Raw genomic sequence first — 12020 nt, 5'->3', positions numbered from 1 at the left:
TCTAGGTTCCTCTCATGCTCAATGTTTTTGCTGGTGTAGATGGCTTACCTGGCGGGGTGATCCAGACCTTCATCCCTAGGGAGTCTGAGCCCCTGGTCACCAGCCCTTCTCAGGTCATGATGGCTGTATTTGTTCATTTCCTGTCAAAAATGATTAAAAGAGGACCCAAACACCTTAGTGGACCACCTAGGTGCTAAACAAATTCTTCCCTGTCCCTGTTGTCCTCCAGCATGCACTCTGCGCATCTGGGCAAACAAGGGTTAATTACCCCTGTTGGGATGTCTGATTCCTTTCGTTGTCTGCTGTTTTTTTTTTCCCCCTCATTCAACATTATACTTTATTTATTTATTTATTCATTTTATTTTATTTTTATTTTTTTAATTTTTTTAAAAATTAAATTTATTTATTTTCAGCATAACAGTATTCATTATTTTTTCACCACACCCAGTGCTCCATGCAATCCGTGCACTCTATAATACCCACCACCTGGTACCACAACCTCCCCCCCCCCCCCCCCGCCACTTCAAACCCCTCAGATTGTTTTTCAGAGTCCATAGTCTCTCATGATTCACCTCCCCTTCCAATTTCCCCCAACTCCCTTCTCTCTAACTCCCCATGTCCTCCATGCTATTTGTTATCCTCCACAAATAAGTGAAACCATATGATAATTGACTCTCTCTGCTTGACTTATTTCACTCAGCAGGAGGAATCTAAAGAAACCGAGTGGCAGCTGTAGCTTACAGGTTAATGTAACTTTTGCTGTGTCCTCTGGTGGAAGTATTCTCCCTCAAATCTATGGAAGCCAGAGTTCCAGGCCTGGGAGGCACAAATTCACAAAGGGTTCCTGGAAGTTATGGTGAGAGGGTCACTCCTACTTCTTCCCTTTGAGTCTCATACTTTTCACTTTCTACCTGTTGGGGAAATAGCATCATATAATTGTGGTTGATTTGAGTGCTCCTTGAGGATGGCACCCCATGTTATCTCAAAACTGATACTTCAGCTGTGTTTTCAATGGCCAATTTCATTGTTCTGTAATGCTGGCAGCTTCTAAGACACAGTAGTGTATGATATACTGTAAAGTAGGCTCTTTGGCTCAATGAAATAGAGTGTGGGATCTCGTCATGTCAGTGACTCACTCTGTGTGTTCCTTATATATGCTACATATGCTCATACAGGGGTGCTGGTTAAGGTCCTACAAGTGGCAGTGGGAAGCCCATATTTAGAATAAGTATTAATTCCAGTCATGATGGTTCCCTGCCCCCTCTAGCCTGGATGGATCCAATGTCATAGACCACTCACTTTTTGCTCATCTGATAAAATTAACAGCTAGCACTGAATAGTGGACTAATGGGATGTTTTGAACATCATGCTTAGATGGGAAAGATTCTTTGAGTCTATCATGACCGAGAGTGGGAATTAGCTTAGCTCTGAGGCAAGATGATAAAGGTATACTATTGTCCATCCCACGTAAGTACAAAATGTTTCTGGTCCTTCTCAGTAGGGATGGAAAAATTTGCATTGGCTTGATTCCTGTATAAGGTACTTGAGGTCTTGTTGATCTGCTCTAATAGTGATACTGTGTCTGATGCAACAAGCTGCAACTAGGGCCAGAGTTGACTTTGGTTGAGTTTATAGTAGTCCACTACTGTATCCTCCATGATTCATTCAGTTCTTGTAAAGGCTGACTAATGAATACCTGGGCACATGATGAAAGTGATGACCCCTGCTTCCTTTAGGGTATACTAGATCTTCACAATTCCTTTCACACTATGCTACTTATTTTCATTTTACTATCTTAACCAATTTGGGGAGTGTAGCTCAGAAGGTCTCACTTGACCTCCCACATTATGACAGCTCTTACCCCAGAGGCCCGTCCCCCCCAAACAAAAAACAATGTATCTGGGGGTTCTGTCAACCATTATGTTTATGTGTTGGGGGGGACCAGAGAAATGACCACTGGGTAGGTTCCTGGATCCAATGAATTCATTGTGAGGTGGACCTGGAATAAAATCCTTGATGATCTGACCCCTTTTTATTGCTGTTCTAACAGTGAGGCCATTATGAAATTTCTGGTCTCTAAGTGTCAATGTCAACTTTGAGCTTGTGTCCAGTAGTCTTCAAATGTCTTGGTATTTCTTTTTACCCAATGTATGGTTACCCAAGTAAATGATCATTGGTCTATTTGACAACAGACTGGGATAATTATTGCCATATTCATTCACAACAGTATTTCAGGGTCTTTCCTCCTGGGGACTTAGTCTCTCCTTCAGTCAGTGGGTTCTGGGATTGAAAAACAGGCTCATATCCAGAAATTGGACAAATTATCATAACTTTTGAATAGGGAAGTTTCTGTCATCCTCTGTTCTTGATTTAGAAAAAAATTCATAGTTGAGAAATACCCTCATTGTCTGTTATCTGCTTTGTGCCTGTGTTCTATCAGCCATCGTTCTCTGTTCATCTTAATAGTATATACACTCCTCTGAGTCTTTTGATCCCTTTCTTATCATCTACTATAGCAATTATAGCATTTCTGTGTGACTTAGTCTGAGCCATCAATTTTTCCAGCATCCAAGAGCTAGATCAGCAGCAGGCTTATCCCATCTCCTGGGGCCCTTGCAAGGGTGTTAAATCCTATATCCCATTTACAGATTTATGTTTCATCCCCCAATCTCTCCCGGTCAAGTTCCCTCTGGATCTGGCCCCATACATATGCTCCTGGCTCTTGCGGCTAAATGTTGACTAGTTCCTGTAGCTTCTTCAGGATATAGTGATTTTCCTTCTAATAGGGCCAGTATTTTCTGGCTAGGTTGTATTTTGACTCGTTTTTAGTTACTGGTCTTAGTTACTGATGAGGAAGGGAGGTGCTACATGTAGATTATGGAGAGTGGGTTCATGCTGTCTTGCAAGGTAGAGGTCTCTGCATTGATTACAAGCAAGGGAGAAGTTCTAATCTCCAATACAGGGAAATGGGACACTTCTGTAGGGGGTGGTTTGGGTTTTAAGGTTTTAAAGTTCATTAGCCTAGCTGTCTACAACCCAGTTTTTATGAATCTTCCCAGCCAGATCTCTAATCTTGACAACTAGACTTGACATGGTTGAGACTTCAACTTGACCTCTTCTCTCCTTATAATTAGGTCCTGAGACTAATTCTTAGATTTTTATATTTTTTGGCTCCAGGAGATGAAAATATTTTTATATGCTATTACCCAGGACCTTTGATTTTCATAATTCACATTGAATTAGTGATTGATCATCCTCAGCTTTTCACTGTCTTCCCCTGTTATATTAGTAGCATCCAGCAATAACCATCTGATTCAATTGCCCTTAAAATTACTGCTTCTCAAATTGAATATTACACCTGTCAGTGCATTTCCTTCTGCCAGTATCCCATCCTCATTCACTACCAGTGAAGATTTTAACAATTGCACTCCTACTGAATGCCAGGGGCAGAGACGGAATCTTTATTGGCAGTCAGTCTGCAGGTGGACAAGCTTCAAAGTCCCATTTTTAGATTTTGCTTTCTCAGTTGCTTCTGGCACCAAGTGTCTTTGGTCAGGTTTCCTGGGAAACAGATTCTGAGAAAGAGATTTATATGCAGGAAGTTCACTGGGAAGTGGTCTTAGAAACCCTATCTGTGAGAGAAGAGAAGGAAGCAAGTCTGCGCAGAGAAAGACAAGATACAATGTCATCACAGCAAAGGGCTTGGCCAATCTCAGAGGGGACATCTGGAACAAATGGCCCTTCGGAGTAGTTACAAGTGGAGGCAAGGGAGCTAAGTCATTGCACCCCTGCTTCAAACAATCATTGGATGTGGGCCACTCAAGGAGAAGGTATAAGCTTGGAAGGGACCATTTCCCTGGGCCATGGGCAATGTCCAGGGATGAACTCAAGACTATGAGCTACCGGCAGCCATCACTCCTGGCAGCTGAGGGAATTCATAACTTGATGTTGACAAGGGAACAAGGCAGCATACCACAGCGTCTACCTCAGTGTGGTCTGGGATGGCTACTTGGATTTCTAAAAGATAGCTTAGCTAAAGCACAGCCCTTTTTTTTTTTTTCTTTTTCTCTCTGAGCCTGTTTATCAGAGTCTCTTCTTTATAAATGCTTTTATAATGGATCTATGAGGTTCAGACCATAGCTTTTGGTTTATTTCTTTCCTGCCTTGACCCCCATCTGTATGCCAGAAAGTCGTCCCAGCAAAAGTTCCAAAAATATGTTTTGAGTCCGTTCACCTCTCCACATCTTTACTGCTGCTATCCTAGTTAAGCTACTATCATGTCTTCCCTGTTCTATTGCAAATAAACTGTCCATGTTGATATTCTTGCCTTCTGTAATTCATTTTCCACGTGGCAACCACAATCATTTCTTAAAGATGTAAATAAGATCATGTCACACTTTTACTTATATATTTCAGGACTTAACGCTGCATTTAGAAACAATCTGGGCTTTTTGCCATGGTTTTTAGGGCCCAGTGTTATTTGACCCCTTCCAATGACAGTCATTATTATGGCCTACCTAATTTTCCTTTCCTCCCGTTCTTACCAACAGAATTTTTTGATTTTTTGGGGGGTGTCAATATCCCCAGGTGATGAAACAAGACTAATCCAAGCCAATTATGACAAGTCCCTCCTTTCGCAGCCTACTTCACTGCTAGATGGATGGGTAAGTGGTGTTTATGAACTACTTCAGGCCAATAATAGTAAATTGAATTTTTTTAGAGAGGGTTTTTTTTTTTTTCTTTTTTCTTCCTCATTTCTTGTTAAAAGTTGATTGAGGGCACTCACCCTTTCCCATTCTTTCTGCCATGACTGTGGACCCAGTGTCTGGAACCACCACAGCCATCTTGTGATCATGAAGAAAAGACCTACAGAATCACAGAAGGTATCAATTTTTTATTTATTGGTTCCTGAACCAGTCTCTTCTTGCTATCACTCAAACACTAAGCTTTTTCCCTCCTCTTGACCAGGCCTATACGCTTGTTCTCCCCATGCATGCAATTCTTTTCTCCCACATTTTCACATTGCTGGCTCGTCCTCATCTGAGTCTCAGCTCACTACATCTGTGAGGTCTTCTCTGACTACCCAATCTTAAGTAGCACCATCCTTGCGACTCCTGCCCATGCACTCTATGATGGTATATCTATTTAAAAATAGCACTTAGAATGAGAAAATATCTTGTCGATGAATTGACTAAAATAATGTGTCTGTCTCCACTAGAAGGTAAGTGTCCTGAGAGTGGGGATGTTTTTTTTTAGCTCATTCAATGCTATTATATAGAGCTCTTAGACTAGGGCCTGGCATACAGTGGGCGTTAATGAATTGTTTGTTAAATAAATGTGTCCAAATGTGAGTTGTATTTGGCCATTCTCTTAACCTTACTGAGCTTCATGTTTTTTTTTTTTTTTCTTATTTTCAAATAGAGGTCATGAATAGTATCATTTAGATGCACCACACACTGCCATGAAAGTCAAATGAGATAATGTGTGTGGAGGTCCATGGAAACAGAAGGCACCAGACAGTGTGCACTGTGAAACTGATGAGTGATACCTACCCTTCCTCATTCCTGAGTGTCTGTGCCATAGGCATTGCAAATTTTCCTCTTTTATTAGGCTCTTGTATATGCAGAGGAAAGTTATGAGCTTGGGAAAGTAAAATCAAATGGCTTGATTGCAGTGTTTACTGCAGAGACACCTGGGAGCACTCTGGTTGCTGTGTTTGAGTATGGCATTACTTGGTCTGGGGACTACAGTGTGAATGAATTTGAATTTAGTGTACCAAGGGTAAAGTGAACAGACAGGCAGTTGCTGGCAGAGTGGAATGATAAAGGTGTGATTATCTGAGGAAAGGAACTGGGGATTTAAAAATCAGACTAATCATGATAATAAAGTCAGAAATTGGGCTTTATCAAAAGATGGGAAAAAACCAGAAAAAGGCATTAGGGAAAGATGTCATTGACCTGGAAGAACTAGTATATAGAGGTATTTTTGGCAGCTGTTTACAGAGGTAAGGATAGGGGAAAATTAAGAAAATGAGAGAGATTATTTGTTGATACTTTAAAAGTGCAAGTAGACTGGGCAATATCTCTCTCACCATTGTTTGCAACAAAATACAAAAGCTTAATAAGGAGGACAAAAATTTAATTATTAAGCAGAGACGAGCTGATAGAAATTCTAAGGTGAAAGAAGGAAACAAAAGGAAAAAATGTTCTCTGATAATAGTCCTCACTTATTAGAGAGATGACATGTTGCAGTGGAAGGAATCAGAACTGCATTTGAGTAACGATTAGCTAATTCACTACATTACATTGATTGGTTATCTTCTGCATCTAGACATTACTGTGTGCCAAAAGTACGACACGGTCACTACCATAGGGTAGTTGCCAGAGGAGGTGCTGGATAAGTCAGCAAACCATTGGGCTAGAGTACAATGATGCTGAAGTAAGGGAGGACAGGAAGCTTTGAAAACACATACAGTGTGTTGGGAGTACGTGCTGGAAGAAGCGGTGTCTAGGCTGAGACAGCATAGGTGCCATGTTGGTTTGTGCCATAGGGCCTTTGTACCACCTGTTCCCCTGCCTGGAATGCTATCCCCTGACCTCTACATAGTTGACTCCTTGATATTCAGTTAAAAGATCACTTCTTAAAAAAAAAAAAAAAAAGATCACTTCTTCAGAGAAGTCTTCCTTGACCAGCTAATTTAAAGAAGTCTCACAGATAATTTCTATCCAATCACTCTTTTATTTCATTCAGAGCTTTTATTATTATATGGTATTTTCTGGTATTTTTATTGTTTGTCTCCCTATTAGAATATTTGCTCCATGAGAGCCTGAACCTTGTCTGCCTTGTTCATCACTGTATTCTCAGTGCTTAGGATAGGGCCTCCTGCAGAGGAGGTGCTTAACAAATATTTGTTGAATAAAGAATTAAGTGACAGTAACAACTGGAGGAGAGAAGGTGGGTGGGACAAAGAGAGAGGAAGAAATGCTCCAGTAGAGGACTCATAACTCTGGTTCTTGATTCCTAAGTAAGTCCCTACCAGGGTTTGTTGAAGAAATTGACTCATTTCTCCTCAGGGAGCCTCCTTTGTCTGTGGAAGGGGTTGGCTCTTCTGTACTGATGGACGTACATTTCAGTTTGATCCTATTCTGCTACATATTTCAGAAATTCCATTTTAATTCTTTGTCAGCAGACTTCCCTGTGTTCCAGCTCTGCTATAGGGGTTTTAGTTTTGGTTTTAGTTTTCAGATTTCCTTGGCCCCTTTAATGGAATTTAGGTAATGAGAGGTCCATCTGTGAACTCAAGTAACGATCTTGAATTTGGAAGTGTGAAGGGAACTTTTTTTCCATTTTTAAAATTTAAATTTAATTAATTAACATATAGTATATTATTGGTTTTAGAGGTAGAGGTCAGTGATTTATCAGTCTTATATAACATTCAATGTTAATTGTATCTCGTGCCCTTCTTAAACTCCATCACCCAGTAACGCATCCCCCCAACTTCCAACCCTTCAGCAACCCTCAGTTTGTTTCCTATGATTGAGAGTCTTTTATGGTTGGTTCGTCTCCCTCTCTGGTTTTGTCTTGTTTTATTTTTTCCTCTCTTCCCCTGTGATCCTCTGTTTTGTTTCTTAAACAAACACATATCAATGAGATTATATGATAATTGTCTGTCTCTGATTGACTTATTTCACTTAGCATAATACTCTGTAGTTCCATCCATGTCATTGCAAATGGCAAGATTTCATTCTTTTTGATGACTGAATACTGTTCCATTGTGTATGTGTGTGTGTGTGTGTGTGTGTGTGTGTATACACCACATCTTTACCTATTCATCTGTTGATGGACATCTGAGCTCTTTCCATAGTTTGGCTATTGTGGACACTGCTGCTATAAACATTGGGATGTAGGTGCCCCTTCAGATCACTACATTTGTGTCTTCGGGGTAAATGCCCAGTAGTGTAATTGCTGGGTCAGAGGGTAGCCCTATTTTCAACTTTTTGAGAAACATCCACACTATTTTCCAGAGTAGTTGTACCAGCTTGCATTCCCACCAACAGTGTAGGAGGGTTCCCATTTTTCCATATCCTTGCCAACATCTGTTGTTTCTTGACCTGTAAATTTTAGCTTTTCTGACTGAGCCATTGTGGTTTTGATTTATATTTCCCTGATGGTGAGTAGTGTTGAGCATTTTTTTCATGAGTCTGTTAGCCATTGTGTGTCTTCCTTAGAGAAATGTCTGTTCATGTCTTTTGCCCATTTCTTGATTGGATCAATTGTTCTTTGGGTGTTGAGTTTGATAAATTCTTTGTAGAGTTTGGACTCTTAAATTTTGGCAGTTTTACTCTTAAATTTGAACTCAGGTAATTTTTCCCCATGGACTTCCTGGTATGTGTTTGGAAAAGGAAACATACTTTAAACCCCCTTGAGAAATACAGAATTAGGAGGAAAAAAATTGCTTTAAAAGCAGTTAAAATTCATCTCACACATGTTGCATCTAGCATACCCAATCATTTGGGATTAAGCCCATTAATACTGCCTTCTATAATGGTGGGTAATCAAGTCAAAAACATGTGTTGCCACCACGGAGCTGGCCTGATGGGACTTGGTATTAAGCTCTCTTTCAGACCTCATGGTCCCTGAGGATTTCAAAATTCTAGGAACTGCAGTAAAATTAGGCAAGGGGAAAGCTGTTCATGAATGATCTCTTGGAGCACCTGCATGTTGGTGGACTCCCCAACTCTAGAATTGGATTTTCAGGTTCATGAAAGTAATTCTATTGCTTCTTTTTTGGGAGGTAGCCAAGCTTTCACAGTTCTGATTTAACCACCTGAATTTTCTGCCCAGGGTATTATTCCCTTCTGGAAAAAAGGTTTACTTAGGAGATCACATGCTTCATAGAGGAATAGAGCATAATGTAATTTCAATTTTAGAATAAATTTATATGGAAGAATGAATAAAAGTCCAAGAAAAGCGAGTTCTACTTTGAAAAGGAGGAAAATTGGAGAGGGATTCACCCAATTAGAAATGAAAACATACAGCAAAGCCAGAATAATAAAAACAGTAAGATTTTGGTGCATGAAGAGAGAAGTAGACCTAATGGAACAGGACAGAGAATTTCAAGAAGATCCAGATTTAGATGGAGGCTAGGTTTTTGATGAAGATGTCACTACAAATAAGTGGCAGAAATAAGGTGTGAAGAGGTGTAAAGTTCTTTCTTCCTTTTTCCTTCGGTTCACTTTCTTTTTGAATTACTCTCCTTTGTTATTTTCATTCTGCCCTCTGCTAAAGTAAGAAGGGTGAGCCCCTGCTCTGGAAGAGAAGTCTCACCTGCTTTCCTACCTTAGGAGGCCAGTGGAGAAGCAAAGGAGATAGAATTCAGATGACTGGGTTCTATTTCTGATTTAATCCAGAGTTACAGGAGACTAGAGAAGGACTTATGGGTAAAATCCTAATTGGAATAACCCAAATGTAACTGTGTCTCTTTGGGGGAGCCCATGCCTTGCTCCGTATCCTTTTTGAGGCATTTCAACAATAACAGAAACAATCCAAATCTAATACTCAGAAGATCAGGCAGTAAGGTGGGTTTACTGAGGGCTTTAGGGGGACAGGGAAGAGGATTTTCCTGGCCTTGAAATTCCTCATTAACATCTATGTTCTCAGTTTTTGCCTTGTTTCACCTCTCTTCTGATTCCTATTCCATCTCCGGAATCTTTTTATCCCTGTAACTACTTTGGCTCTACCTTTTTGCTTGCACACTTTTCTCAGAAAATCCAAAGAAAGCTCCCTCTTTGGAGGGCAAAAGGGAATTACCCATAGCTAGTAATTTATTTTCCCTTTGCCTAGAATTTACTCTGTGGGTATTCCATCCTTTCTTTCTTTAGGAAAATTATAGGTGGCTATCCCAGATTAATGGCTAGCACTTTCGGGGGCTGGGGCACAGCTACAATTAATTTTGGTTATCAAGACTGGTGTGGGTCCCTTCCTAGATATTACAGTATTGCTCCTATCTTGGGCTTTTAATTTACCCTGCACACTCCTCAAGGACTATTTCTCGCGTCAATGATCTTCACTAGTGGGTCTTCTGTTACTTTTTCAGAGAATGGGCTTATTCAAAACCCAGGTAGGAGAAAAGACTAGAGTTATGACTTTTTCTTCATTCATCAGCTTTTAGATATTCACTGTGTATTTGTTTGGTGGAGATGGCAGGTACTCTCCCTTTTGTGAGCTTAAGATAGAAACAAAGTTTCAGCAGAAGATAGAAAAAAACTTTATTTTGGAGGTACAGGAATTGATAGGAGTATATTTTTGATTCCAAATCTTATTCTCTGGCAAAAACAATGCCCATGTCGCTTATGGACATCAAGTGGGTATTCTATACAGGAAGTCTCCATTCTAGTCCTGTCCTTTCTTATATGTCACTGACATGGGAGTCATTGTCAATATATTAGCACTTGAAAATAATCTGTGGATGGAGAACTAGGTTTTGAGATGGGGAAGAAAGAGCAGTGGAAGGGAAGTGGCTGACTGTTCCCCAACCCAGGCTAGTTCCCAGGCAGGAATTTTCTAGTTAATATTAATTATCCTTCACCCCCATTGTTTTACCTGGTAATTTAGCCTGAAATCCTACCAGTCAGAACCCATCTGGGTAAATAAACACCTTAAAAACATGCAATATCTGTGGAAGGCATAAGTAATGTTCTCACAGGTGGAATTAACCTGTTTTTGCTCTATAGTTCTGTATTAGTTAGTTCTACTGTGTAACAAAATACCCTGAATTTAGTGGTTTAAGAGCACCAGTCATTTTAATTGCTCATGATTGTATGTGCCAGCAATTTGGGCTGGTACCAGAAGGTTGGTTCTCCTGCTTGTCTGTCTTACGGTCACCTGGGTCTCTGTGGTTATCTGGGGGTTTCAGCTGGAATGGCTCATCTCTGCTGTATGTAGATGTACCTTCCAGCAGGCTAGTCTGAGCTTCCTGGCAGGGTAACACCTTCTAAGACAGCTAGAGCTGAATCTTCAAGGTCTCTTGACACAATGGCTCAGATAATCACACCATGTCATTTCTGTTGCATTCTTTTGTTCAGAGGAAGTCACAGGTCAGCCAACATCCAAGGAGTGGAATCATAGACTCCACCTCTTGATGAGAGGATCTATAAGGTCTCATTCCAAAGGAGGCATGCCTACAGGGAGGGGAAAAATCATTGTGGCCATCTTTGCAAAGAATCTACCACAGCTTCTATGGCATACAGACCTTGTCTCTTAAGTTTCCAGAAGCAGGAATTCTTGCTTAATCATTTGGCACTACAGGGACTTGGGCCTTTAGTCATTGATTGAATTGAATTAATTCACATGTAGAGGGAAGCCAAAAGCTGCGTGTCTGGACATAAGGCCCAGGCAGGGCACTTGGAGGGTAGGTTCAGAGGCCAGAAGCCTAAACCTTACTGGGACATCTGCTGAGACAGGAGTGTCTGGATGTCCATGGAGAGCAGGGAGGATCAGTGGGGTTAAGGGTCAGGGCTGAAGCTAGGTACCAGGAAATGGGTAGGAGTGGAGTTCAGTGGCGAAGCCTGAGAAGGGGTGTCAGGGATAAGTTGATGGGGGTTTCACTCAGTAGTGCCATCTGGGAGTGCCTGTGAAGCTCAAGACTGTGGACCCCAGGGGTCTTCAGCTGTGGTTTGAAGAGGGGTGGGCAGATAAAAGCCTGGTTGCATTTACAATTCCCAGAATGGGGCAGGGTTCTGCTGACCTTTACAGCGGAAGTGAGGTCCTTGAAAGAGCCCTGAAGCTCTGCTACTCCCCTGCTTTGTAAATCCCTTCACTCTTCACCTCCACAGTTCTGGCTCAAACAGTTAAAACCCACCTCCTCTATAAAATCTCCCTGGACCTCACTTCTGTAGGCAGTGACTACACACTCCCTTCTCTCTCTCTCTTTTTTTTTAAAGCATCCAGTGTCTATTCAACTGGTAACATGCTTCTCTTTCTACCATGTATTATTAATTTTCTTTCAGATATTTTTTCTA

Source organism: Mustela nigripes, chromosome 13 (genome assembly GCF_022355385.1).
Source record: "Mustela nigripes isolate SB6536 chromosome 13, MUSNIG.SB6536, whole genome shotgun sequence".
NCBI lineage: Eukaryota > Metazoa > Chordata > Mammalia > Carnivora > Mustelidae > Mustela > Mustela nigripes.
Note: the sequence above shows the minus strand (reverse complement) of the source record.